We start from the raw sequence: 17,916 nt of genomic DNA, 5'->3' as shown, positions 1-17,916 counted from the left end.
GCAATAAACACTCGATCACCATCTGTATTTAATTATCCTTTCCTAACGTGGTTACACCCTTTGTAAAATTTCAGCTGAACTTATTTCCAGCCTTAGACAGCTTTCCGTACTATAGCGGTTTGTGATTCAGTGCTTTCTATTATCGCTTGGAGATCTGGTTCTTTTACAACACAGTTATGACAGTGGACAACTACGATAATGATTATTCCTATTTCTATCCTCTTCCAGTGCTCGTCCAGCACCCTTTGAAACTGAAGGCCTTTCTGCACGTTCCCGAGACCCTCTAACCTAAAAAACCACCCAGCCCCCTCCACATAGCCCCTGCTACATGTGTAACCGCTTCCTGCAAGTAGTGAACTGCTGACTAATTTAACGGAAGCCGGAAACCCGTCACCCTATGGCGCAAGTCGAGGAATCTGTAACCTATACGGTCGCAGCACTACCGATCTTCTGATTCACAAAATCCACATGACTTTGTACCAAAGGACCTTCATCTCACGAGCCCAAAATAAGAGACAATCTCTTGCGATCCAAAGCGACACACATCGTTAGTACCAACATGAGCTGATTGCAGTTGGCTGCAGCCTGTGCTCTTCATCGCACCCGGAAGCTCCTCTTCCAAATCTGGGATGACTCCTCCCAATACGTGCACAAAGCACAAACACAGTTGTGTCATTAGATGATCAATTTTAGTACTACTAAACATAATACAGACTGCCGCAAAGGGGGCAGATTCACTACGATATGGGTAAATTCAAAGCCGTCAATTGTTTATTGAGGCCTAAGCGCTGTAGTGTGCGAGTGAGACAGACGAGAACCTATGTCATAGGTTCCCAGTAGAATCCGTTCGTGGCCGAGGAGACGTAGCAGTGTTAAATATGGCGGACCTAGGATCGGCCATAAAGGGAAACATTTATGAAAACTATTTAATTCTATAGTAATGCAGGGAATCAAGCCACAGTAATTTTAATCTGCCATCCTCCATAAATTTTCATGGTGATCCCAATAAAACTAGAATATTGATCATATCTATAATAGTTTCGGATTTACTGTTAGTGAAATTAACAAGTTTTGTAACAAAGACCTGAATGCTAAAATCTGAACGCTTTGGTCGACCTTAACGATCGACATTTCATATAGAAGCGCATCATTAAAATGACAAACTTTGTAAATATCAACTTTTTAATTATATTTGTTTAAAAGATATAGTAAATTTAAATTATCAGTATTTTCAGTTAAGCACCAGATCATCACTTCCTCCACATAAAACACATTGAACGATTATAGCATGACACCTTATTGAATCATTAGGTAACAGAATATTTGTTGTAAAGTTTAGCGCATAATATTTACCTTTGTTCCTTATTTATTTATCAGAAAGCACATTGGTCCAAGGCTACTGGCCGTGACATTCAAAGATAAGAAAGAAATTGTATTGGTTTTATGTAAAGTAATTTAACGTTTATTATGTAATGGATATTATTGTTACTTTATTTAGAACGTGAAAGTGGTCAAGCTTTGATTATTTAAATATGTTAAAATGTAAAGTAATGTAGAATAAGCTGTAGCCAATCAGATGGACGGCTTCAGGAAAGGGAACTGCGCTAGTCAGTTGAACGAAGATGTTCGGCGCGCGGGAAACGCGGTCGGAGACGGGCAGAGGACAGTCCTGGTCTAGACACCAAAGAGTACAGTTCGGCTGGAGACACCAAAGAGAACAGTGCTGGTGGAGACGCGAAAGCGAACGGTCGGTCTTTATACAGCTAGGAAGTGAAACAACTTAGAACATTTCGCGTTGTGTGGTATTGCGGTGAGCAGCCTCGCGCTTGGTGCAGTATCGGACTTGTGTTTCGCGATGAGATTGTGAATGATCGAACTGTGTCAAATGAATACGCACTCGAGTGCAACAGTAACTACGACCACTTTCGCTATTAGTTTGCTTTATGAATAAACATTAATCTAACAAAATCGCAACTGTGTGGCCTACCTGATTTATAGTTCGTTAATTTAGTTCCCGATGTTATTATTACTGTTATTATGTGTTATGTTAACTTTGTATTTCGCAAACTTGCCATCAGCCAGACAATTTAACCAAAGTGTCAAAAGTGTCTCATTTAGGGCGTGTAACGCGACACGCGCAGGTCGACCCCTAGAAGAGTTTGAGCCAAGACATTTCGACGAAGAGGACCCGCATGTGTGCCCGAACATCTTTGGAGATATTAACTTGTAATATATATCATAATGGATATAGTTACAGGTTATGTGAAACTACTAACGGTTGAAAAAGGTAATTATCGGCAGGTCACGTCGTCAGAACATCGTACCTCCCACACATCAAAGTGGAAAAAGACGAAGTCCAGATCATTTCCGATAACTTAAAAAAATACTCCACCTGTCATCGAACACTCTACCTCGATTATTTAAAACCAATAATAACCGTTGCAGCTAATGAGCTGCGCTGTTGTACGGCACTGAAAAAGTACATCTGATTATAGTTCTGTCATACTTCCAATATCTGACATTTCATTTTCTACAGAAATATGCATATGGTTAAATTTTGTTCCAGATTTTTGTGTCACTTGCATGCAAGGAATCGCGAGTGTGCTAATTCTTTCTCACCCTGTATAACAGTAAACAAATCATTGCAACCACCTGTTTATTAAAGAAAACTAGTAGGTACACTATGTGAATAATAAATGTTTCGTGAATGTTGGCTTCATGGATGACATCCAGAAGCAAAGAATTTAAAAAAAAAAGTTTATGTTGTGAGTGATTTCGGCCGATCATATGTCCCCCGTATAAAGACTTTAAACTTCTGCCGCCAGTCTTCTGACTGGTTTGACGTAGCCCGCTAACATTTCTTCTCATGTGTCAGTCTCCTCTTCATCTGAGAATAGTATGTATACATAATGTCTTCAGATACTTGTAGTGTATATTCAGATCCCGGTCGTCAGCATAATTTTTGCACTTTGCGGTTCCCGCTATTACAATGAAAGCTGTTCGTTGGTGATTTGTACAAGTTATGTCATCTTACCGCTTCTTCTGTTTGGTGTTTTTCACATGTTCGTTCCTCGCCGATTCTTCGGAAAACCTCTTCATTTCTCACCTTAGCAGTCCAATTCATTTTTAGAATCACAACCTTTAGATGCTCCACTTGGAAACATTTATTGTGAATACATTGCGCGTTTGTAATATAACAGTTTCCACTCCCTTTTGCATCCTCATGCGTTCATTGCTGTCTCTTGCGCAATGCTGATGATGGATCCTCAGACGATATAATTTTTTTTAGAATTTATTATTCCTCACTAAGTGCAATAAAAAATATATTCATTACATTCGGCAGTTGGTGGACTTTATTTATTTTTTACAGATTTTTTTCCTGATTCTTCCGTTCTTAGGAGCAGTTTCCCACCTGAAGGGAAAGAAGGTGTTCTACACCTCTGTTCGCTTCTCTTCCCTGTTTCGACAAGGCCGTTGGCAGAATGAGAATGATCTGTTATACTGGAAGTCTTCAGTCACCACATCAGATGATTTTCACTCAAAACTGAAGCAGCGGCTTGAGTAGAAGTAAGAAATATATCGTGACAAATGAAAATCAGTGTAGAATCGAATACTATAGACATCCTGCGTATCGTTAGAAACACCTCACCTAATTAGATCAACCAGGTGGAGAGTAACCATCTCGAACCCCCAACCTGGGACAAAATTTCATGTGTCACGATAAACTCTGTTACTGAGAACTTTAGACGTGTAGTGGTATTCTGTGGTGAGGTGTAGGTGCACACTATACACCTAATTGTATACGAACATTAGTAGCTCCAAGGCAGGCACAAGGCTTTCGCCTACCAACCGAAGTATCGGCTACCCGCAACACGTGCCTAAGTAGGCCGGACGGCGCGGTAGTGTCCCCATATAAGCACACCGAACAAATTTAATCACCCAAAGGAGACATGAAGCTAATACCGTGTAACACTCCCACTAGCTTTGGTATTGGCTCCAATTCGGGGAATAAGATGAATGCTAAATTTCAGCAGCTCTTCCAAATATGACCCCGACATATTATATGGGATTACGATCAGGCGAGGCCGGCAGGTGTGGCCGAGCGGCTCTAGGCGCTTCCGTCTGGAAACGCGCGACCGCTACAGTCGCAGGTTCGAATCCTGGTTCGGGCATAGATGTGTGTGATGTCCTTAGCTTAGTTAGGTTTAAGTAGTTCTAAGTTCTAGGGGACTGATGACCTCAGATGTTAAGGCCCATAGTGCTCAGAGCCATTTGAATCATTTTGAAGATCAGGCGAGTTAAACGAAAACTCGGGGCGCGACAGAGAGTCTGAGTGTTCATCAGAACAGAAACGTATGCATACAGCCCTGAAAACACGGCTGTAGTCAGTTTGGAACATCTGACTGTCCACAGAATACCGGTAGTCATGATGAGGATCTAGGAAAAAGGCAACAGTTAGTCACCGAGAATAATGAAATAATCCTAGTTCACGTTAACAGTGAATCTGAATCTGAATGAGTGGATCCAAATCACAGCACTCAAAAAAACTCCAAAAACAGAACGACCTCCAGGACTACACTGCAGATTAAGCGCTTCATTGGGCAGATGGTGCACTCGACATATAGCATCTTATGAAAACAAGAGTCGAAATCAAGAATCGTCGCAGCACACTACATGCTCCATCCAGCTACTGGCCAGTTCCTGCAAATTTTGCAAATAGTTCAAATGGCTCTGAGCACCATGGGACTTAACAGCTGAGGTCATCAGTCCCATAGAACTTAGAACTACTTAAAGCTAACTAACCTAAGGACATCACACACATCCATGCCCGAGGCAGGATTCGAACCTGCGACCGCAGCGGTCGCGCGGTTGCAGACTGAAGCGCCTTGAGCCGCTCGGCCACATCGGCCGGCGCATATTTTGCAAACGTGCAGCTTTAAGCAGCGTGTTAAGTAATAAGTTTTATCAATATTTTTTACCTCAGGTGCAGCTATAAGCATTGCGTTAAGTAATAAATTTTATAATTTTTTAAAAATATATATCGGGTTTGATTGGCCCTTCATGAATTTCTCTTCTCTGCCAACAACGTATCAGGGGAGCACTTGCCCATAAGACCTCAATTATTTGTTGAATGTATTCCACTCTCTGTCTTCTCCTACAGTTTTACCCCCTACGGCCTCCTCTAGTACCATAGAGCCTACTCCCTGATCTTAACAGGACGCGGTGATGGTGTCACTCCTTGTCAGTCTTTTTCCACGTCTTCCTCTCCTCGCCAATTCTGCGGAGAACCTTCTCAACTCGTACCTTATCAGAAAATTATTTCAATAAAAGGAGACTTGATCGCAGTTATGTTATTTCATTCGGTGACCGGTTTAGATCTCTTATAGGATTATCGTTACACCATCTTGTTCTTTGAGAAAGAACAACATACTTTCTAGAGGTCTAAGGACTTGAATACGATAATAAGCTCAAACTAATGTAAAAGTATGGCTGATACGTCCTTGGTCAAAGTACGAGACAGTGGCGTAGAGCAGACTGCTCTGGAGTGGCATGAATAACACTGCTGAATAAGGGTTCGTCGCTAATAGTTTAGTAGCGAAAGCTCCACCTACCGCCTCGGGCATAATGTAACTAACAGCCAATGGTTGTGAGGCATGACTGCATTCCGCGCAATCTATTTATAAAAATATAGACACTTCGCAACAAAATTAAAGGATCACTTTTTCGAAACCCCGTAATTGTATCCAGTTTTGACGCAAAGGTTTGAAATTTTGCTCGAAGACGCTTACAGCCCTCCTCTGTAACTCTGCAAAAGCGTGGTGCCCTGCTACTTCACCCTCCTGCTCGTCGACGCTTCAGACAGAAGATGTGTTGACATGCACGAAAAAAGGCCACGGCACAGAAGTTGATGTGAGCTATTAGGTGTGTTAATGGTGTCACATTGGCACCAAATCTCACCACAATTCTGCTCAATGACACCGTTGACGTGTCACACGACGGGATGGTTTTCACATACACTGTCACCCATATTCCACACCTTTTTCTGACGCCTGTATGAAGGAAATAAGAACTGTGACACCCAGCATTGAAATTACTCGATTTTTTTCTGGATGGCCGAGAAAAATATTTCGGACGCACCGCCGCACAGGATCGATGCAAAAAGGCCTCTGGGGTTTTCATAAAGGACGTCAAAGAAACCACTGCTCCCCTTTACGTATTAATTACCACATATTTCGCAGTCTGATGATAAACAATGTGACGTTCTTGAAAAATTTGGCCAAACCCCGAAAGTGATAGCACCCGTTTGGAGTGTAGTGCGATAGCAATTTTTGCTGCGCCGTACAGGATGGAACCACTAGGGATCGTCCATAACAATTCGATGAGATTTGAACGTGATCCGAAGCAGAAAAGTGTTTTCATGCTTTTTCATTCCTCCTTTGTCGCGCTCTCCTGTGACGTGATAGCAGGACGGTTAGACATTGACACATGCGTGAATAAAATGGCAAATTCTCCCGCTAAGACCAACCAGTTCCGCAATAGCCTCTGAGCCACCCATGAACCTTTGCTGAACACGTTAAAAATGTACCTGTACCAAACTTCGAAACTAGTTCAGCCTTACAGCTACTCTAGAACCGGAAGGTAGGCACATTCCACCGAAAATTTTCGAAGAAGTTGCCTATCCCTCAGGCGCTAGGGCATCCTCGTGCATAAGAAGTAAATGCACCTGATTACATGGCTACAAGTCACGAAACCGTTAGTGACACAATAAAATTGGTTGAAAATACAGTTGTTTCTGGAGTTCTTACTACAAAATAAAATTGTGAACTACAGAATTTTTCTTCAATTGATGGGAAAATTTACTTTCAAAGGATGGTCATGCTGTGGGTATTTACCTGGTAGGCACAACTGCAGGTATATTTGTAAATTTACATAGAAACATATTTTTTGAAATAACAGTTCTGATATAAGGAGTAAATTCATCTATTATAAAAGGTTTGTAGCTGACGCGGTCATACCTTGTAACGGCTCCCAAAAAGAAATTGAATCCCTGACAGTTATGCTGAACAACATGAGGTTCATAAGACCCTCAATTTCCTACTCATCATTTCGGTAAGCGTCAGTTCGCTATCTACAGATAAGCTACAGTTTCTAGTGTCACATCATTCATTTAGGTATAATTTTTGGGATTCTAAATCTGCCGCTAGTAAAATAATTAAAAAAGAACTGAATATATTTAAACAGATCGCTACACCTAATAGCTATGTAGATGCCCTATTTACTAAATCTTATCAAAATTCAGTTCAAGTTACAGTTAAAGGTAATTATAATTTTACTAAAATGACCTGTATAGGAAATGTTTCCGATAAAGTTAATAAACTATTGAAGAATACAGAACTGACCATAGATTTTTCAACAAATGAGATTTTGCACAATAAGTTTGAACACATTTCAATAAATGACCTTTTGCGGTATAGCTTAGGACGTGATATTGATAACTGTGGTAGCAAATACTTGAATTCTGGAATTTATAAGATAAATTATAGCACTTGTGACAACCATTACATAGGTCAAACAGCGAGGAATTTTCAAATTAGATATCGTCAACACACTTCCCGAACAGTTAGTAGTAAATCTTTTTGCTGTCAGAACATTCAGAACAAGTATTCCGAGGGAACTATTGCTAAAAACACCGAAGTTCTTCATACGCCCCTGAGGAATGTTTCTTAATACTTTAGAGGAACCTGAAATCCATATTCATCCTAAAAAGGATGTCTTAATGAGCAATTGGATTTTAGAGAGAAGTTTTTCTTCTATCTTTTCGGTGAAATACTCTAAAATTCCCACTTCTTCTTGTTCATAGGTTGTCAATTAGTTTTTTGCTATATAGGTGAAATTATTTTATTACTTATCTTTTTCCTATATATAAAGATATTTTAATCAAGTATTTATTTGCTTTATATTTTCAAAATATTTTACCTTATTTTCCATTAATTTTCCATATATTCCTCTCCTTGTTTTTTCGGGTTTTAACGAATTGTTCTTTTTTTTTATTATGCACGTTGTATAACGTCGGTCCCGCCTATAATTTAGCCTCTTATGCCTGTGGTTAATCTGAAACGTATACCTTACTGGTAATTAATTACTTTTGTAGACTACACTTAGTACATGCCTGTATTGACAAGAATACTATTTAATTACACTCATACAACGATGCGAGCAACAGTTTCTTACTCTTGATATTTATGTACATTAAGGGAGGCAATAAATTAGCAAGATTTGTGCCTTATAGGTATTTACAGGGTTGTGCATAAAAAAATAATATTCTACGTCTTGTATAAGTCCACTTTCAGAGTACTGTGTCAACATGGTATGACCATTATGGTTCGTTTACTCTCTCCTTGTATTATTTATTATTTTATAATTTCTTGGTGTCTGAAGTAGTTTTTATATCTATGATAACATTTCCGTTACATCCTTCGAATTTCCTGGATACATCATTTTATTTTATAGATGCTTTTTACACAGTTTTATTGTTCTGTATTCGGTATTAGTTTTTACGTAACGTAAATATAGTACCTGATGGTTACACACAGCCTTTTAACTACAATGTTATATTACTGTTATCAATTTCCTCTTTTTTTCTCGACCAAGATTCATGTATGGTCTGAGGTGATTTGCATCCTTAATGCACATATATGTACATCGCATCTGCACAAAGTTTGCTGTACTTTTATAGTTTGTTCGCCAAGATTGTAAAGTTTGCGCTTTTATGTTATTTGTAAAGGGTTGCCTGGCTGTTTAAACGATAATAGATCTACTCAACCTTAACAACAGAACCGGCAACTACATGTCAAAATGTAGCTTCAGGTACCTCCGCAACATCTATGACTGGTAGCGATACAACTGATTGATTTCCATATCGTTTCCTTGGTTAACAATTGGCGTCCTACCAATTTTCTTTGCTACGCTTACAACCGCCTAACTCGCTATAGAGGGCAGATTACGTCTCAATGTCATTGGATAATGATTTCTTTTCTGCTTTTGAACTTTTTATAGTGCATTTTTTCGTAATATTTGAAATATCCTTAGCTGCTTATTCTATGAGCAAACTTCTAATAATTATATATTTTTATAAATACATTCCACGGAATATAGTCATGTCTCACAATCACTGGCTATTAGAGACGTTATGCTGCAGGTGGTGGGCGGATCTTCCACTGTTGAACTGCTAGCGACTGAACCTTATTCAGCAGCGCTCTCCAGAGAGGCCTTCTCCACGTTACCGTCTCCTGCTTTCACCAAGGGTACATCAACCATACTTTTAGATTATTTGCCGTTTATGATTGTATACAAATCCTTTGGTCTCTAAGAAACTGTATTACTCTTTTTCATAGTGTAGCAATGATCCTAAAAGGGGTCGAAATCGGTCATCGAATGAAATAAATAACATATGTGCGAACAACACTGCTTTTATTAAAACTATTTCTATTAGTGTTTTAACGATTGCTGTTTTCTTTTGCACGTACAATGTTGCAACCAATTTTAACCTTATCAGTTTATCTAATGTTCAGCTTCCTTCTACAGTTCCGCATCTAAAATTCGACATATCCAAATCCAAATACCCCCTTCATGCAGTTGATTTCGTAATGTACGCCCGGATACTGATAGCAATAGGTACGGACAAGACCCAACACTCATCTCTGGTACCTGTCGGTTAGGATCTCTTAATGACCACTTACTGTTATTAAGAGGCGTTACGTGCCAAGCGGCACACCATTCACTTTGGACACGTTGGACAGTGTCGTCGATACACCAGAAAGAATCGAGAAAATTCATCAACGGTGTATTCAAGGGCACGTCGGAACACTACATCTCTCTTCTGCCATTCTGTCACGTCTCTGGCTAGATGCAATTAACTGCGGTGATTCCAAACAATAGACTGGCATATACGACTACAAACCACTTCATTGCCATGACTTACGTCAGTGATGGAAGACCACATAGCAGCCTAATACCAGTTATACACACAGGAGGACTCCGATGGTTACTCTGTTGTTTTCCCAGAGTGCGTTTTCAAGGTCCGACTGTTTCAAGACTTCACAGGCTTCGATGCGGAATTATATGCAATCTTGCGGGCTCGGGGGCAGAAGAGACATTCTTCCAGTGCTAAATTTCTTGTCTGTTCAGATTATTTGAGTGCCATTTACTCTCCGCAACGTTTGTACCCAGTTCATAAAGTAGTTGAGAATATCCAGGATGTCGTGCATTCATACAATCATGTAAATTACAATTTTTCACAATTGACCCGTCAGTTTTATGTTTATTATATATGACAATTATACCAAACATTATCAAAAATTCTCGCTGCCTAAAATTTGAGACCAAAACTGTATACTACGTCGTAGGACTTATTTCAAATCCTGTCGTATTAACTTACAAGGATGTCATTGCTGTAGAAGTGCATAATGTAAGTAGACTTGTATTTCTGCTACATATGCACAGTTATCATTTTGTAGAAATCGATGCACGTTCACATGTTCGTTCCTCTGTATCAAACGCTACGAATAGTGGGTTATAATTCCGAAAATAGTTTTAGTAAATAAAACAATTCTAGTGCAGCTCATGCTGTATTGAAGACGTCTTTTAATAAATATTTGAAAGCCGCGGAGCACCAGGCATTCAATATTTCCTTTATATTGAATGAAAAGTGTTTTACTAACGTATGACAAGTACAAATATACTCTGGGCCGACAGTCGAAAAGTAAAACGGGCTTTGTTCTTCAGATGATCCACGCGACAATACCTCACCGGCTCACACACACAACAGTCTGACGCATACAATCGAGACACTCGCTGTTGCGAAAATCGTTACTATTTGACAGTTTGGACGACACTAGCGCTCCAGATGGCGACGAAGTAGCTCTCCCCTTAACGTCGCACACTCCGTAAGACCATTGTTTGTTCCCATTCTTTTCCTACAACGTATCCCAAGTCGCGCTGGTAACAGAGGAGGCGTGCCCGAAGCGGAGCCTTCACGCCATTCCAGTCGGTACCCGGGGGGTTGCTACAGACGACCGGGGAGCGAGAGATTTTTAAACAGGAGGGGCTAAGTCACTTCCTCGAACCTCGCTCCTAAGGTTATTACGAACATCAGCTGGCTATACTGCTGTTTAAATTGTTTTTATTTTATAAATTATTCACGATGAGCCCATTTCGGCATATTACCACTATCAGATGCTCCTACATGTAACATCGTTGCTGCCATCTCCTGTCTGTTTTTTTGTTTTTTTGTTTGTTTTTTTCCTTTTTTAAATTTATCAGTTTCTCCTTATATGTATATCTGATTTTAGTTGGTTTGTATGTATTATTTTTTTCTCTTGACATACATAAAAACCAACTAAAGTCAGATATACATCTGCAGTTTACATCTAAGGAGAAACTAATCATTCCAAAAAAAGACAGAACAGGGCAGCAACGATATTATAAGTACATGTAAGAGTACCTGATGATGGCAAAATGCTGATATGGGCGCATCGTGAATGATTTATTACAGAGGTTGAAAATACCGTTTCAGTTATAAATTAATTTATTTTCACGCGACCGGTTTCGGACTGTTATAAGCCCAGGAGTCCTGTTTTGTGCTCATAAGCAGCACACCGCGCCTGGTACACGTGGCGCTCGGGCACACAGCACAGCTACGATACCTGAGGATGGGATATAACAGTCCGAAACCTGTCGCGTGAAAATAAAGTAATTTACAACTGAAGCGGTATTTTCAACCTCTGCTATAATGCTCAGTTGCGGATGTTCTGCCAGCAGGATTGTTTGTAATAATTTATAAAATGAAATCCATTTAAAGAGCAATGTAGTTGGCTGATATTCGTAATAATCACATCACTAAAACACATATTTTGTTCTGTGGGCCCCAAAGAACAAAAGTTAACGGTCCTATGGGTCAAACGTGGCGGGGCGCAGTACCTCCACTTTTTGTTCGGACTTAGTGTTGTTACCACTCGTGGTAGTGTGCTGGGGATGTGAACAGTGTCAGGTGTTGAGTGACCACTATGAGACACACGGGTGAGACGACGTTATCAGCACCTGACAGAGAGGTCTCAGTTTGAGTCTCCATTTGACCAGTTGGTCAACTCATCCATATCCAGATTTGTGGGATAGTCGAATAGGAGGATCGCCCTATTGTGCAACAGGCACATTGTAATCACTTCACATCTGCACTTGCCATCCGACAACAAGTAATGGACTCCCAGCAACACTGTGTACCATCCCGCACCATTTGCCTCAGACGAGCAGCAGCCAGACTAAGGGGCTCCGTCGCACGTTTAGACTACCGTTTACAACACAAGCGGCCTCGTCTGTAGTGATACCGTGACTGGAAAGCGTGGACTGCTGACGAATGGCGCCGCATTGTGCTCAGCAATGAATCGTAGTTCTCCACTAGCCCGGGACAATCATTGCCGGCAAGTATGGCAGCGACGTAGAGATAGTCGCCATGTTTCAAACATACTGTAGAGGCACAGCGGTGTCATCAAGGTGTGGGGAGCCGTCGGATAATACTTCAGGTCGGGACTGGCAGTGATTGAGGAAACTCTGATGGCTCAAAGGTAACGTAAACGGGAGCATACTGTCAGGTTCTTTGAAAATTTGACTCGATTTTGAAGTTACTGAAGTAATATCTCATACACTCCACACCTGTGAAGTTTTACTTCACTTCCTTCCGGCTGCCTAGTTATGGTCTGTCACGTAGTATGTGAAATCTCCATATTCTTACACATTCTGTATTTTTCTTCACTTTATTGTTCAGTTTACAGTTCACAGTCCTCTGATAACTGTAATGTAGATAGTTACGTAGACACGTTGTACTTAGATAAATATTCAAAATGCATAATTCTTTAAAACCACAAACACTACGAAAATTCGTTCCCGCTAATAATTTTTTTGTCATGGGGTTTGATATACCTTATTTGAATCCCATTATTCTCCTCTTTCTAAAGAGCATAATTGAAAACGGTCGTTACTTCAATAATTACCTTTACTCAAAATTCTTAATTTCTAGAATGTTCGAATGTTGAAATATAATCAAAACTTCTGCGACTAAAAAGCGTTTTAGCTTTCAGCTGGGAAGTCTGAATTTCCAGAAAATTCTTGGTGGGCTATTTATTGTAAAACTAGTTCAAACCATATGTCTACCTCATAAAATAGCCCGTCAGACCAAAAGTTTCGAGAAAGGATTAATAAACAACAAAGAGTTAAAATTTAAGTTGGTGGTTTTAATCCCTCACGTTGTCTACACTGTCCTCCTCTATTTGAGTACAATGCACAGAATGTCCAAACAACGACATAAAACTGTCAAAAAAGTCCTTCTGCGTTGCTTAATTCACGCGTCAAATTGGCTTGAATTTCAATTATGTCATCACAGCAATTGCCCTTCACCTGAATTTCTGCACTTTTTTTGTGGCAGGTTCGTATTGATAACACAACGTCACGTCACCCGTGACTCATGAGTATTTGTCCGAGTTTTTCATTTCAGTCGAGTTACTGCAGGCGTCCACACGTCGTTGTTTTTGTTCGGGAGTCAGGGAGTGCGGAAAAAACTCAGCACACATTTTTCTCTTCTTCAAAAAATTCGGGAGAATGTCTTGAAATACTTGATTTGTAGGTGATGCTCTATTGCGATTTGTGACGCATCAACGTTGACTCACAACGGGCACACATCCAGTACTTGACACTACTGGCTCACAATTTCCTGGTCGAATGCAAATTTGTTGTTTCCAGTTGTTAATTTAAGCTACCACAGTAGTTACTGCACAAAGATAGGTTATTACCCACGAATAAGACCGGACTCGGAACTTTTCGGCTGGAAAGTGTAGAACCACTATTAGTACCAATATAAAGACGTTCAGGCAATTGTTAACCAAAATAACGTCTTGGTGTGATGTAAATCTGTATTGTATGTTTGTTCTGTCTTTCATGTTATATCTAAAATGTAAAAGCTTCATATCGTTAATATCTATTGCACACATGACTTTAAATAGGCGTCGCGCACAAATCATTGGCAATCCACAACTGTCGACCAGGACACAAACTACTTGATGTTACTTATCAGTCAGTAATATCTTCAAGCCAGTCAGAAGCAGTCAAAGAATGCAAATACGATGGCATTCGGAATATTTTCAGTTGTTCTTGTGGTATGTAATTATTGAATATTCCCATTTGTATGCAAGTTTGCTGATCTATCGAATGAAACTTATGACAGCTAATCAACAAGTGATCAACAGCGCTGAGTGATAACATTAATACACACACACATACGTGAAATTTTAATTCCATGATGTTGAGTGAAAGTCATCAAAAAAACTACTTTTTTACATTCCGTGTATTAAGTTTGGCCCAAAGAAGATAACTGAAAACCACAACAAGGGCCAGTAAGCTTACAGGGGGAGGAATTTACTTTACTTTAGATACTTTCTGATATACTGAATATATTAATAGTCTAGTTTTACTTTGTAGAGTAGTTACTATACCCCTAATAAAATAGCAAGCAGCTTGTTATGTTAGCTATGTTTTTCACCGAGCTACAGGTATCAGATTCGTCGTTTAGATGAAACTACAGGGTTTTGTGTTTCCAGTATGGTTTTCCATTGAGTTTTTTTGTTCCTTTACGCATTTTCATGAGTTAGTTCATAATCAACTAATTTCATTAGCACAAACTTTTGCAGACCTAGAAAACATCCACACGTAACACTACTCCACTATTTTAGGAGTAGTATAAGTTAAAGGTAGTTCAACATTCGTATGATCTACGCAGACTTCGATTCCGCTGTACTTAAATCTAATCTTCAGAATGAAATACACAGTTAACCGGGTATCTCCTACTTCGGCGGAACATCTTACTGTCGAGAGAAACATAGAGGTCCGACTGGTGCGTGTTCAAACCCATCAGGAAAATCCACTTTTGAACTCACTTTCAGTACATAATTCCTTTCCACACCAGTGAAGCTGTTGCGTCGTTGAAACTTATGTATGCCGCAGCCCATTCGATAAATAGTGGCTACAGAAATATTCTGGGTTGATCTGATATAGCTGCAACATTTCCGGTGTTGTCGGAACCTAAAAACGATTTTAATACCTGCATCTTGATGGCTAATAACGTTTCGATAGCATGCTGTTCGTTACTTTATTAGGCAATAGTGACCTCCCTAAAAGGACGAAACAATTGAAGTGGTCAGATAAATGGTTCAAATGTCTCTGAGAACTATGGGACTTAACATCTGAGGTCATCAGTCCCCTGTACGTAAAAGTACTTAAACCTAACTAACCTAAGGACATCATGCACAACCATGCCCGAGGCAGGATTCGAGCCTGCGTGCGTAGCAGCCGCGTCGTACCGGACTGAAGCTCCTAGAACCTCTCGACCACAGTGGCCGGCGAAGCGGACATATCTCATACCATAACATCTGGTCGGAGCGAGTGGTGCGTTCGTCCACGGTTTCGGTACCATGCTAATGGGCGCAGTGAATTCATCAAAGATAGTTTCAAAGTCACCCCTATACATGAAAACATCTCAGAATCCAGGCTGATGGCACGCATACACAAAACGAATAACTGCAAGTACTTCGTGATAAAGAGCGTTTCCATGACTATCAAGAGGAAAGGGAAGATAAGACTTCAAACCACTTAGGTGACAAATATCCCAAGACATATGAAAAAGCTAACCTCAGCGAACATGGAGCGTAGCAGCAGGATAAATGTCACTTCACGATTAGAATAGCCCTCCCCGAGTAACGGGTAGAGGTGAGAATATCGTGACCGCTCCAAATATCTCATGAAATAAGCGCCAAATAAAAACTACAAAGGACAAAACTTGTCTAGCTTGAAGGGGGAAACCAGATGGCGCTATGGTTGGTCCGCTAGATAGCGCTGCCATAGGTCAAACGGATATCAACAGGGTTTTTTTTTTAAATACGAACCCCCATTTTTTTATTACATACTCGTGTAGTACGTAGAGAAATATGAATGTTTTAGTTGGACCACTTTCTCCGCTTTGTGATATATGGCGCTGTAATAGTCACAAGCATAAGGCTCACAATTTTAGACGAGCAGTTGGTAACAGGTAGGTTTTTCAAATTAAAATACAGAACGTAGGTATGTTTGAACATTTTATTTCGGTTGTTTCAATGTGATACATGTACCTTTGTGAACTTATAATTTCTCAGAATGCATGTTGTTACAGCGTGATTATCTGTAAATACCACATTAATTCAATAAATACTCAAAATGATGTCCGTCCACCTCAAAGCATTTGGCAATACGTGTAACGACATTCCTCCCAACAGCGAGTAGTCCGCCTTCCGTAATGTTCGCACATGCATTGACAATGCGCAGACGCATGTTGTCAGGCGTTGTCGGTGGATCACGATAGCAAATATCGTTCAACTTTCCCCGCAGAATGAAATCCGGGGGCGTCGATCCGGTGAATGTGCGGGCCATGGTATGGTACTTCGACGACCAATCCACCTGTCATGAAGTATGCTATTCAATACCGCTTCAACTGCACGCGAGCTATGTGCCGGACATCCATCATGTTGGAAGTACATAGTCATTCTGCCATGCAGTGAAACATCTTGTAGTAACATCAGTAGAATACTACGTAGGAAATCAGCATACATTGCACCATTTAGATTGCCATCGATAAATGGGGACCAATTATCCTTCCTCCCATAATGCCGCACCATACATTATCCCGCCAAGGTCGACGATGTGCCACTTGTCTCAATCATCGTGGATTTTCCGTTGCCCAATAATGCATATTATGCCGGTTTACGTTACCGCCGTTGGTGAATGACTCTTCGTCGCTAAATAGGACGCGTGCAAAAAATCTGTCATCGTCCCGTAATTTCTCCTGTGCCCAGTGGCAGAACTGTACATGACGTTCAAAATCATCGCCATGCAATTCCTAGTGCATAGAAATATGGTACCGGTGCAATCGATGTTGATGTAGCATTCTTAACACCGACGTTTTTGCGATTCCCGATTTTCGCGCAATTTGTCTGCTACTGATGTGCGGATTAGCCGCGACAGCAGCTAAAACACCTACTTGGGCATCATCATTTGTTGCAGGTCATGGTTGACGTTTCACATGTGTCTGAACACTTCCTCTTTCCTTAAATAACGTAACTATCCGGTGAACGGTCCGGACACTTGGATGATGTCGTCCAGGATACCGAGCAGCATACATAGCACACGCCCGTTGGGCATTTTTATCACAATAGCCATACATCAACACGATATCGACCTTTCTGCAATTGGTAAACGGTCCATTTTAACACGGGTAATGTATCACGAAGCAAATACCGTCCTCATTGGCGGAAAGTTACGTGATACCACATACTTATACGTTTGTGACTATTACAGCGCCAGCTATCACAAAGCGAAAAAAGTGGTCCAACTAAAACATTCATATTTCTTTACGTACTACACGAATATTTAATAAAAAATGGGGGTTCCCATTTAAAAAAACGCAGTTGATATCCGTTAGACCTATTGCAGAACGATCTAGCGGGCCAACCATAGCGCCATCTGGTTTCCCCCTTCAAGCTAGACAAGTTTCTTTCTTTGCAGTATTTTCATTTGATGCTTATTTCGTGAGATATTTGGCCCGGTCACCATCAATGGTCCTCCCTGTATAACACAAGAAGTGTCTGTCGCAGTTGTTAGATCGGTTACTGCTGTTAGAATGGCAGGTTATCAAGATTTAAGTGAGTTTGAACGTGGTGCTATAATCGGCGTACGTCTCCGAAGTAGCGATGAAGTGGGAATTTTCCCGTACGACCATTCCACGAGTGTACCATGAATATCAGGAATGCGGAAAAATATAAAATTTCCGACATCGATGTGGAC

The sequence above is a fragment of the Schistocerca serialis genome, chromosome 9, assembly GCF_023864345.2.
Source record: "Schistocerca serialis cubense isolate TAMUIC-IGC-003099 chromosome 9, iqSchSeri2.2, whole genome shotgun sequence".
In the NCBI taxonomy this organism is placed as follows: domain Eukaryota; kingdom Metazoa; phylum Arthropoda; class Insecta; order Orthoptera; family Acrididae; genus Schistocerca; species Schistocerca serialis.
This window is presented reverse-complemented; position numbering follows the sequence as displayed.